Source organism: Saccopteryx leptura, chromosome 6, assembly GCF_036850995.1.
Source record: "Saccopteryx leptura isolate mSacLep1 chromosome 6, mSacLep1_pri_phased_curated, whole genome shotgun sequence".
In the NCBI taxonomy this organism is placed as follows: domain Eukaryota; kingdom Metazoa; phylum Chordata; class Mammalia; order Chiroptera; family Emballonuridae; genus Saccopteryx; species Saccopteryx leptura.
In genome coordinates this window covers 30,379,235-30,391,990 of record NC_089508.1, presented here as the reverse complement: position 1 = coordinate 30,391,990, position 12,756 = coordinate 30,379,235, and the positions used below count along the sequence as shown (strand labels likewise).

Sequence of the window (12,756 nt, the reverse complement as noted above, 5' to 3'; positions counted from 1 at the left end):
ATTAGATAGATATTGTTCCAAATAAAATTCTATAGCACCAAATACAAAATGTGATTATTATTCACTCCATCTCTAGAAATGTGTGGGGGAGGGGGTGAAGGTTCATTTATTGCTGTCACTGTGAATAACAGGCTAGAAAACAAAATCAGATAATTATCATGTTATCCTAATAATCTTAAATCATCTGAAAAAGGCTTGTGGGAAAAATTTAAGATGGTTTTACATTGCTATCCGTGGAACCTGACCAGAGGCAGATTTAGCAGTGCGCGCCCTGGGCCCCAACTTCTGAAGGGCCCCGCAAAACCCTAACTTTACATTTTTTTCTAATGACACCAAGTTTGGTTTCATATGTGCAATTTTAACATTAATAGTACATAAAGTACATAATATTTTTTATTTCTTTTAAAATGTGGTTAACATGTTTGTTTGTTTTTTGTATTTTTCTGAAGTGAGAAGCAAGGAGGCAGACAGACTCCCACATGCGCCCCAACTGGGATCCACCAGGCGTGCCCACCAGGGGGTGATGCTCTGCCCAACTGGGGCATTGCTCCATTGCAACTGGAGCCAGTCTAGTGCCTAAGAGAGAGAGAGAAAGGAAAGGGGGAGGGGTGGAGAAGCAGATGGACACTTCTCCTGTGTGCCCTGGCCCGGAATCAAACCTGGGACTTCCACACTCTGGGCCAATGCTCTACCATTGAGCTAACCAGCAAGGGCCTGATTAACATGTATTTTTATTTCTGTCTCTCTTCTCTCTCTTTTTTTTTTTTTACAGAGATAGAGAGAGGGACAGACAGACAGGAAGGAAGAAAGATGAGAAGCATCAAAATTCTTCGTTGTAGCACTTTAGTTGTTCATTGATTACTTTCTCTCTCTTTTTTTTTTTTGATAGAGACAGAGAGAGAGTCAGAAAGAGGGACAGATAGGGACAGACAAACAGGAAGGGAGAGAGATGAGAAGCATCAGTTCTTCGTTGTGGCTATTTATTTGTTCATTGATTGCGTTCTCACATGTGCCTTGACCAGGAGGCCACAACAAAGCAAGTGACCCTTTGCTCAAACCAGAGATCTGCGGCTCAAGCCAACGACCTTTGGGCTCAAGCTAATGACCCCACACTCAAGTCAGTGAGCTCAGGGTTTCAAATCTGGGTCCTCTGCATCCCAGTCCAATGCTCTATCCACTGTACCACAGCCTGGTCAGGCTGATTGCTTTCTCATCTGTGCCTTGACCATGGGGCTATAGCAGACCAAGTAACTCCTTGCGCAAGCCAGTGCCCTTGGGCTCAAGTGGTGAGCTTTGCTCAAACCAGATGAACCTGCACTCAAGCTGATGACCATGGAGTGTTGAACCTGGGTCCTCCACATCCCAGTCCAACACTCTATCCACTGTGCCACCACCTGGTCAGGCTCTTTCTCTCTTCTTTTAAGGGGCCCAATATTTTCTTCTGCACCCGGGGCTTAAACCACCTCTAAACTTGACCGTCTATCTTTCCTTGTCACCAGCTGCCACGCACTCGGAATGGGCTAATTTTTTTATTCATTGAATCCAAATATTCAGGATGGGTAGCTTTCCTTTGGAGGGAGAAGGGAGAACTACTAACGGCAGAGAGATTGTTACTGATCCATCCCAGTATTCCTATCTCTAAGCTCAGGTACCAGGATGTGACTGTTTAAGAGTAAAAATGGGCCCTGGCCGGTTGGCTCAGCAGTAGAGCGTCGGCCTGGCGTGCGGGGGACCTGGGTTTGATTCCCAGCCAGGGCACATAGGAGAAGCGCCCATTTGCTTCTCCACCCCCACCCCCTCCTTCCTCTCTGTCTCTCTCTTCCCCTCCCGCAGCCAAGGCTCCATTGGAGCAAAGATGGCCCAGGCGCTGGGGATGGCTCCTTGGCCTCTGCCCCAGGCGCTAGAGTGGCTCTGGTCGCGGCAGAGTGACACCCCGTAGGGGCAGAGCATTGCCCCCTGGTGGGCAGAGCATCACCCCTGGTGGGCGTGCCGGGTGGATCCCGGTCGGGCGCATGCGAGAGTCTGTCTGACTGTCTCGTCCCATTTCCAGCTTCAGAAAAGTAAAAAAAAAAAAAAAAAAAAAAAGAGTAAAAATGTTTTCAATCCAACTAAAAAATAGGCAGAAGACCAGAATAGACATTTTTCTAAAGAAGACATACAAATAATCAACAGGTACGTGATAAGATGTTCAACATCCCTAATCATCAGGGAAAATGCAAATTAAAACCACAATGAGCTATCAGCTCACACCTGTCAGAATGGTACTGTCAACAAGACAAGTGATAATAAGTGTTGGTAATAACGTGGAGGAAAAGAAAACCCTTGAATACTGTTGGTGGGAATGTAAACTGGTGCCATCACTCTGGAAAAGTAACAGAACTACCCCATGACCCAGCAATCCCACTTCTGGGTACATATCTAAGGGAAATAAAATCACTACCTAAAAGCAATATCTGCACTCCCCAAGTTCAGTGCAGCAATATTCACACAGTTAAGATAAACTAAGTGTCATCTACAGATGAATAGATAAAGATGTGATACGCACATATACACACATACACAATGCAGGATCAGTCAGCCATGAAAAGGAACGAAAACCTGCCGTTTGTGACAACCTGGATGAACCGTGAGGGCATTATGCTGAGGGACAAGTCAGACAGAGAAGACAAATACTATATGATATCATTTATATGTGGAATTCTAAAAAGCCAAATTCATAGAAACAGAGAGTAGAATGGTGACTGCCAGGGCTGGAAGGTGGAGGAAATGGAGAGACATAGGTCAGAGGGTACAAACTTCAAGTTATAAAATGAATCAGTTCTAGGGGAGGGGTCTAATGTAAAATATGGCGACTACAGTTAACAATACTGTACTATATACTTGAAAGTTGTGAAGAGAATAGACCTTATGTTCTCAAAACACACACACATACACACAAAGGTAATTATATGAGGTGATGGAGGTGTTAGCCCTATCGTGGTGATCATTTTACAATACATATGTGTATCAAATCATCATGTATTATACCTTAAATTTCCATGAGGTTATGTGTCAATCATATCTCAATAAAGCTGGGGGGGGGTAGATAAAAATGTTTTTATTGTTTTTTCTTCCTGAAAATGGAACCACCTGGAAGAGCAGTGAACATTCTCCCTCTATTACCTAACACAGAAAATACTCGAGCTTGTGTTAGTGAGCAGGCAAGACGCAGACTTCACTGACCCCCACCCTGGCTTTGACTCCAGGACCTTATAAGCAAGCCACCCCGTTCCTTGGACAGTGTGTAGATCCTCATTCCATCACTGTCCACAATCCCTCGGACCTGGCTGGGAAGTCTGGCAGAGTCACTGGCCCACGCTCAGGGGCTGGGGGTGACTGGAAGAAAGGACACTGTCCTGAGACTCTGGGATGTCAACAGCCCGACCTCAGGCAAGCCACTCAGCTTCTCGGGGTCAAAACTCTAAGGTTTCATTAAGCTCTGACCTTATCAATAAACTCAAAAGAAAGTTAACAATCATTGGAAACGGAAGACTTATCACTATTTCCCCCAACTACAGTATTTTCTCCTTCCACTTGGCTTTTGAAGGTTAACAGAATACAGAAACAAAATATATATATATGGTGTCCAGACAGCATGTGTACTGTGACTAAAATGGCAGAAGATGAGGTGTATAGAGAAAAATAGGCAAATCACATATAACAATAAAAACAGTGACATTTGGCCCTGGCAGGGTTAGAGTGTCATCCCCGATATGCCAAGGTTGTGAGTTCAATTCCCAGTCAGGGCACATACAGGAATCAATGAATGCATAAATAGGTGGAACAACAAATCGGTGTTTTCTTCTCTCTCCTTTCCTCTTTAAACTACATAAATAAATAAACAAACAAACAAATAAAAATTTAAAACCCAGTCACATTTGCACAGTGAAACCTGTGATTATTTTTTTTCTTTTTTCAATGATACGTTTTCCTGTTACATTGCCTTATCGGGTACATCAGGTTGCAAACAGCCACAAGAATTTGCCAGGTAAGGTCTTAGTTACAAGAGCCATCACTGCCAGGACCCTACAGCCGCACTGGTGTGGCAACAGCTCCCACCCCCACCCACCCCCAGCCCGCTCCTGGGGATGGTAGGCAGAGCCTTCACAGGTGGGCAACTCCAGAGGCACACATTAGGCTTCTGGCTCTCGGAGCAACTCCAGGGTACACCTTCCTTTAGGGTCCAAGCACCTGCAAAGTTTATGACATGGATGTATACAAGCAAGGGCTTGACAGAAGCAAACGCAGCTCACTCAGTTAAGGAGTTTTAAGGAGTTTAAGTCCATCCACCAAGGAACTAGAAATGGGAAAGGCAAGATTTCACAGCAGAATTGGAACTGCTGCTATGCATCTGGGCCGCCACATGCAAAGTGCTTTATTCGGCATGATTTGAGGGAGAGGAGACGTAGGGAGCAGGGGAGGATGGCAGAAGAGAACACCACACGACCTCTGCTGTCAAGAATCCTACTGGGAGTCCTGTTTTTACAGGGAATACATTATCAAAGGAGATCCCAAAGAACCTTACTTCCATTTGCTTCTAAGAAGTAAACTTTAGGGCAAGGAGGAGACTGACTTTACTTTGTATTTCAGTTTTGCACTATTTTGACCATGTGTACATATCACATTTTGAACTTTAAAAATCCACAGTGCAATCAGAGAGAATAGGACTAAAACACTGAAAACGCAGGTACAAGACAAACGGTACTCAAAAGCACAAGATCACAAGTTGTGGATCTAAACACTGAGGGAATAAATGTAGCCGCCGGACTTATAATAATAATGATCAACATATGGAGCTCTTGCCACGTGCCAGGCACCGCTCAGAGCTTCACCTAGCTTATTTTATTAAATCCTCACTTCTACCCCGTAAAATGAGATGGGTGGATTATAATTATTCCCATTTCGCATTCACAGAAGCTAAGGCACAGAGGGTTTATCATCTGCTCTAGGTCCCAGCTAGACAGAGCTAGGGCCAACCAGTCTCACCCAGAGCTCACGTGGGCTCATCTCCACGCAAAGGGGGGTTCACATCCTAAATGTGGGTGCTGGGGGGGGGTCTTGGCATTGTTTGGAGAATGTCTTTATTTTTTTAATTTATTTATTAAATTTAATGCAGTGACATTGATAAATCAGGGTACATATGTTAAGAGAAAACATCTCTAGATTATTTTGACATTTGATTGTGCTGTATACCCCTCCCCCAAAGTTAAATTGTCTTCTGTCACCTTCTATCTGGTTTTCTTTGTGCCCCTCCCCTCCCCCAACCCCTCACTCCTTCTTCGCCCCACCCCCCCTCCCCCACCCCTGTTGCCATCACATTCTTGTTCATGTCTCTGAGTCTCATTTTTATGTCCCTTCTATGTATGGATTCATATAGTTCTTAGTTTTTTTTCTGATTTACTTATTTCACTCCGTATAATGTTATCAAGGTCCATCCATGTTATTGTAAATGATCTGATGTCATCATTTCTTATGGCTCAGTAGTATTCCATAGTATATATGTACCAAATATTTTTAATCCACTCGTCCTCTGATGGACACTTGGGCTGTTTCCAGATCTTCGCTATTGTGAACAATGCTGCCACAAACATGGGGGTGCATTTCTCCTTTTGGAGCCGTTCTATGGTGTCCTTGGGGTATATTCCTAAAAGTGGGATAGCTGGGTCAAAAGGCAGTTCGATTTTCAGTTTTTTGAGGAATCTCCATACTGTTTTCCACAGTGGCTGCACCAGTCTGCATTCCCACCAGCAGTGCAGGAGGGTTCCCTTTTCTCCACATCCTCGCCAGCACTTATTCTGTGTTGTTTTGTTGATGAGCGCCATTCTGGCTGGTGTGAGGTGATATCTCATTGTGGTTTTAATTTGCATTTCTCTACTGATTAGTGATGTTGAGCATTTTTTCATATGCCTATTGGCCATCTGTATGTCCTCTTTGGAGAAGTGTCTATTCATCTCTTTTGCCCATTTTTGGATTGGATTGTTTGTCTTCCTGGTGTTGAGATTTACAAGTTCTTGATAAATTTTGGTTATTAACCCCTTATCAGACGTATTGTCAAATATGTTCTCCCATTGTGTAGTTTGTCTTTTTATTCTGTTCTTGTTGTCTTTAGCTGTGCAAAAGCTTTTTAGTTTGATATAGTCCCATTTGTTTATCCTGTCTTTTATGTCACTTCCCCGTGGAGATAAATCAGCAAATATATTGCTCCGAGAGATGTCCGAGAGCTTACTGCCTATGTTTTCTTCTAAGATGCTTATGGTTTCATGGCCTACATTTAAGTCTTTTATCCATTTTGAGTTTATTTTTGTGAGTGGTATAAGCTGGTGATCTAGTTTCATTTTTTTGCAGGTAGCTGTCCAGTTTTCCCAACACCATTTGTTAAAGAGGCTGTCTTTACTCCATTGTATTTCCTTACCTCCTTTGTCAAATATCAGTTGTCCATAGAACTGTGGGTTTATTTCTGGGTTCTCTGTTCTGTTCCATTGATCTATATGCCTGTTCTTATGCCAGTACCAGGCTGTTTTGAGTACAATGGCCTTGTAGTATAACTTCATATCAAGAAGTATGATACCTCCCACTTTATTCTTCTTTTTTAAGATTGCTGAGGCTATTCGTGTCCTTTTTTGGTTCCATATAAATTTTTGGAATATGTGGTCTATATCTTTGAAGTATGTCATTGGTATTTTAATTGGTATTGCATTTAATTTATAGATTGCTTTGGGTAATATAGGCATTTTAATGATGTTTGTTCTTCCTAACCATGAGCACGGTATATGCTTCCATTTGTTTGTATCTTCCTTGATTTATCAATGCTTTGTAATTTTCCGAGTACAAGTCTTTAGTCTCCTTGGTTAAGTTTACTCCTAGGTACTTTATTTTTTTGGTTGTAATTGTGAAAGGGATTGTTTCCTTAATTTCTTTTTCTGACTGTTCATTGTTGGTGTATAAAAATGTCTCTGATTTCTGAGGATTTTATATCCTGCCACTTTGCTGAATTCATTTATCAGGTCCAGTAGTTTTCTGACTGAGACTTTAGGGTTTTCTATATACAATATCATATCATCTGCAAATAGTGATAGTTTTACTTCTTCTTTTCCAACTTGAATGCCTTTTATTTCTTCTTCTTGTCTGATTGCTGTGGCTAGGACTTCCAGGACTATGTTAAATAAGAGTGGTGATGGCACCCCTGCCTTGTTCCTGATCTTAAGAGGATTGCTTTTAATTTTTGCCCATTGAGTATGATGTTGGCTGTGGGTTTCTCATAGTGGAGAATGTCTTGAGGGAGTAGATAATGCATGGGAAAAAGTGTAGCACTAGATCCTGTGATCAAAACCACAAACGTTTCTTGAGGACCTACTAAGTGCTGGACACAACCAGATTTGGAATAGCAGGAGAAAGATAAGAGTCGCTATACAGAGATAGGAAAGGGCTAATCCATTCTCCTTCCAAAAAAAAGACCACATAGTCAAAATAAAGTCTCTTCTGTCCACCCCGAATACTCCACTCTTAAAAGAGACTGAGAAACAAGAATGCTAAGTTGATTTGGGAAGGCCAGGAGGAGGGTTTGAAAAAAGACATTCCCTTTGACCTCGGCAGCCGAGAAGGGAGAGAGAGAGAAATATACAGCCTTCCTCCTGGGACAAAAGCATTTTAATTATCAGCTGAGAAGCCAGCAGAGCCATAAAACTGGCCAGCTGTCCCATTCAATCAGACAAAAGGCCATAATGAGACAAGACAGGATTTCTCAGGGGGCCAAGCACTGCCTGTTAAGTGGGGTCCACAAGAAGCCCAGGCACAGTTGGAGGGGGCTGGTGGGGATCCATCCCTTTCTGCGGCTTCGGGTGGAAATAAATCTGCCCATTTCAGTGGGCAGTAAAATTACACCTGGCTGACTTGAGAGATGGCAGCTCAAGGCTGCCCCCAAATCCTCAGACTACTTTAAAAAGGAAACCCCAGTTATGTCCTGTATACACCTAAAGCAACAAGGAACAGAAATAAGTTTCTCCTCCTTGGGAGGCGGGGGACAGTGCAGTCCCATCGTCAATGGCGGTTCTTGGGTGACACAGCATCTTACAACAACCCTTCCCTTTTCTGTACTGTCCACATTTTACCGATGAGAATCCTAGTCACACGCCCTATGTCAGGGGCTCAAGAAATAGCTTAAATCCGAGTCTCTCTGAATCCCAAGCCAGTGTCCCTTCCACTACAGCCCATTGGTTCCAAAAGTCACACTTAAGGCGGACATGCTTTCTTCTCAAATCAAAACCTTCACATTTCCTACAGAGAGCAAAAACCCCAGCGAAGTTAGGAAGGAAAAGGATGTGTAAGCCAGAGCTTTACTATGTCTCATTTCTGCATCTCAGGGCCACAGCCTACTGGCCTGCAGAGCCAAGTCCTCCTGCAGCTGTACTGGTGAGTGGGGACCGAGGCACACAACTAAAACCACCTAAATGGTCTTGAGGCCTGCCTGAAAAAACTGTATCTGTGCCCATTCAGAAAAGTGGGTGGGAAGCCAGTGAGCAAAGCCCTGAGACACTAGGATGCCCACCGCTCAGCTCTGAGGCCGAGTAGTTGACCGGGTCCTGACTGCGGATGCAGGCTGGCTGTCCTTGGTTTACTGCGAATCTGCATTATGATTGACATGATGGGAACATCACTTCCCAGCCAGGCCATCTGCCATGCCCCGGGCAGTGAAGGGGGAAGGGAGCACCTGTGGGCTCCTGTCAACTGTTCTCCTTGCTTGGTCAAGATTCCCTGCCAGGAGGTGTGTCCCTGCAGTGCCTGACCACAGCCTCAGAGACCCTGTAGTCCCCACCTATTCCCAAAGCACATCCATTCACACTTGAGTCACATAATATCAGTCCTGGGAGGGACCTCAAACACCATCCCATCAAAACCTCTCATTTCACAGACAAGCCGCATCTGAGGCCCAGAGAAAGCACAAGACGTGCCCAGGGCCACCCAGCCTGTCAGTGCCAAGGGCGTTACCTGCACTGGTGTCCCCTCCACTGCTCAGCTGAAGGAGTTTTCTATAACGGTGTTAATTCATAACTTTATCTGAGACTCGGTCTGGTAAAAGCTACCACCCTTTCCCCGCAAATAAACCTACATACTATATACAGTGTGTCCTTAAAGTCATGGTGCACTTTTGACCGGTCACAGGAAAGCAACAAAAGACGATAGAAATGTGAAATCTGCACCAAATAAAAGGAAAACTCTCCCAGTTTCTGTAGGATGATGTGGCAGCATGTGCGCATGCGCAGATGATGACGTAACACCGTGTATACAGCGGAGCAGCCCACGGCCATGCCAGTCGAGATGTGGATGGTACAGAGGAAAGTTCAGTGTGTTCTGTGGCTCGCTAAATTCGAATCCGTGACCAAAGTGCAACGTGAATATCGGTACGTTTATAACGAAGCGCCACCACATAGGAATAACATTATTCGGTGGGATAAGCAATTGAAGGAAACCGGCAGTTTGGTGGAGAAACCCCGTTCTGGTAGGCCATCAGTCAGTGATGAGTCTGTGGAGGCTATACGGGATAGCTACCTATGGAGCCCTAAAAATCTGTGCGTGAGCCCACATCGAACTGCACTGAATAGGTATGAAACTGGGAGAGTTTTCCTTTTATTTGGTGCAGATTTCACATTTCTATCGTCTTTTGTTGCTTTCCTATGACCGGTCAAAAGTGCACCATGACTTTACGGACACACTGTATTTTGCATAGATTCCAGGGGGTTCAAGGTTAACAACCCTTCCTTAATAAGAAAAATAAGTATGTTTCTACAAGAGGCCGATGGGGGAATTCAGGGAAAAGAGATGGGTGGCCAAGGAAAGAAGATACATTTTTCTCTTGACTCAACCAGACCACTGACATCACAACTTTATATGTCAGTTTCCCTATCCACAGTGATCTTGAGCTACCTCACGGGAATGAGGTAAAGCACCAAGTCAGAAATGGGAGATTTTCCAACATGGAGGAAAGGAGACAGGTAGGTTCTTCTCTTGTCTCCTTAGAGATCGTACATAGAGCATCAATCTTGACCCTAAGGGATGGCAGTGCCGTCGGCCACCTGTGAAAGGTGGTCACTACTTAGCTGTTACCAGGTTTGCTTGGGGAGAGGTCTAAGGAAGAGAAGACCTAATAGTTTATTTGACTTTCAAAGCAATAGCGGCTTGAATCAGCAGAAACAGAGGTCAAGGAGACAAGACCAAAGAAATATAGGGTGGGGCAAAGTAGGTCTACAGTTGTGAGTATGCGAAACACAGAGTTTCCTCTTGTATTCTTATTTATTAATTACTGTATTATTTTCCATATGAACAACTTTAAACCTATATATGGCCCACCTTGTCCTTATAAATCAGAGCCCACACACCTGACCCTTCACTGAGGCAGTCCCCGCCACGCCAGTGGCTCAGTCACAGTCCACAAATACCCACCGAGATCCTGCGCACAATACAAGGTCCTGCTCCAACTCCATCACAGGCTTTACAGGTGCCTAAATGTGGCCCAGGGCCCCAAGTCAAGCCCCACTGAGTAAGCTACAGAGCAGCCCCCAGAGGCAGCAAAGAGGAAGGGAAAGTGGGAAGTGGGAAACACTAGGAGCAAACTTGGGGAAAATAAAGGGAAATAGTCCACAAAGAAATCAATTTTCCTCATGAAGCCCCTCCAACCACGGGAAAGGGCTGAGGCAAGAGAATCCACAGGGAATGTCCGGGGCACCCTTTGTCTCCTGGGGGGCCATGCTCTCACTGGGCGTTTTGTCCGCTGGTCTCCCCGCCGGGAACCTCCTTGCCCCACCTACCCACTCTGTCTCATAACTCCTCCTCTCTCATTCAGATCACAGGCTCCACGAAGCCTCAGGCATGTCATTCTCAAGACACCAACCTCTTCCCTCCACTGCAATCACCAGTCTCCAAGCTGTCCGTCCTGCTTACGGTTACAGTCCCGACTCCAAATGCTCAAAGTGACACACCAACCAGAACCACCTGTGTGCAGACAATCACCACACTCAAGGGAAAAAGGGGGTTCCCAGACATAGGGAAAGAACTGAAGACACAATGTGACCTGCAGGTCGAACTTCCTGGTTTCACGAGGTTCTTCTGCTGAGTCCTGTCACCTGGCTGGTTGCTTACTTCACTTTAGCTTTACTCATGTATTTATTTTAACTTGCAGAACAATGTCTTTCATGGAAAACGCTGCCCATCAGCTGAGCACAACCCTCTGGGATATGCCTGATGGCTGCCGACCATAGGTGCAGTCTCCTGCAACCACAGGAGAAATGCAATTCATTGAGCACCTGTACTCTTCTGCCAGGAGAAGTCCTCAAAACACACCTGTTATCCTCCAACTCTGTGTAAGCGGGAACTTGTAGCAAAGAACCCCGAAGACCAGAAATGGGGAGAATAACAGGGCGAGAGGTTCAGAAATACCAGAGCCAGGTACTGTTGGAAGTATCTCATTTGGGGATGTGTTCATGAGACACAGAAAAAGTCATTTCTGAACCTCTCAAAAAAGACTAAGAATTGGGTTCTCTAGTGGATACCTGGCTGCCTCCCAGATCCACCCTGGGAATGTTCTAGAGTTTCTTCTCCTACAGGAAAGTGACTTTCATGGCTACTCCTCATCCTTTAACAGGCAAGTCCCGCTGCCACACTGCTGCTGGCCACGATGCCTGGGCCTCAGTGGCCTCATGCCTACGGCAGGAATACGCTCCACCTCCGGAGCAACGTGAGACACTAGGAACAAGGGGACTAGAGAGCGGAGTCCAGCGGCCTCGGGGTCCCATGAGCCTTGCAGCCAGCAAGCTCGCAGCCTGGCGAAATTCCACACAGGGAATACAGTCAGGCGCTGAGGTCAGTCAACAGTCCAGGTGCACACCGGCTTAGAGCCGCCCTGAGGCCAAGGGCAAGATGGAAGCTCCTGCCCTTCCTTGCCTTGTGAGCTCTGAGAGAAGGCTGGATGCAGGCACAAAGCCCTTGTGAGCACACAACTGGGTGAAAGGGGATGCCTCCCGGGCCTCCAGTTGTAAGAAGAGCAGCCAATCAAACAATTCAACAAAACTGGACTGGGCACTGTGAGGAGCACAACAGGAAATTCACGAGGTGGGACCACAGGGAACGCTGCGTTGGACGAGACAGGCTGGCTGCGGATCCGGGCAGCACAGGACAGTGGCCTGTTCCAGCAGCACCTGGCAGCCCGGCCTGGCTGCAGTGGGGACATCAGCCAGTGGGAGTCAGTCGGGGCTGGCATCTGGGAAGGGTGCAGAGAAAGAAGAGGCAAAGCAACCGAGGCTGGTAACAAATATGCTGTAAAAACGCCACACACAGCACCCAGAACAGGCCGATGAACTCAGATGTTAGCAAGGATCAAGGGCCTGGAGATTATAATGAAAATAAAAAGCAACTCCCATGCAAGTGAGGTGTGAGGGACCTTCTCCCACAAGAAAAGGGGAGTTTTTACATTGAGATCCTGCAAATAGACCAGTACAAGTGATACATTCATTCATTCATTTATTCATTCAAGTGCCTGGAAACTAAAGACACAAAACCTATTTATTTATTTAATTTTTTTTTTTTCCATTTTTCCGAAGCTGGAATCGGGGAGGCAGTCAGACAGACTCCCGCACACCCGACCGGGATCCACCCAGCATGCCCACCAGGGGGCGATGTTCTGCCCCTCTGGGGCATCGCTCTGTTGCATCCAGAGCCATTCTAGCT

General features: G+C 45.6%; 1 protein-coding gene across 2 annotated transcripts in view; it reads right to left on the bottom strand.

Moving 5' to 3' along the window:
* Nucleotides 1-12,756, bottom strand: part of MAP3K9 (mitogen-activated protein kinase kinase kinase 9) — a 78,525-nt gene that overhangs the window by 50,917 nt on the left and 14,852 nt on the right. The gene's annotated exons all lie outside the window — the stretch shown is intronic.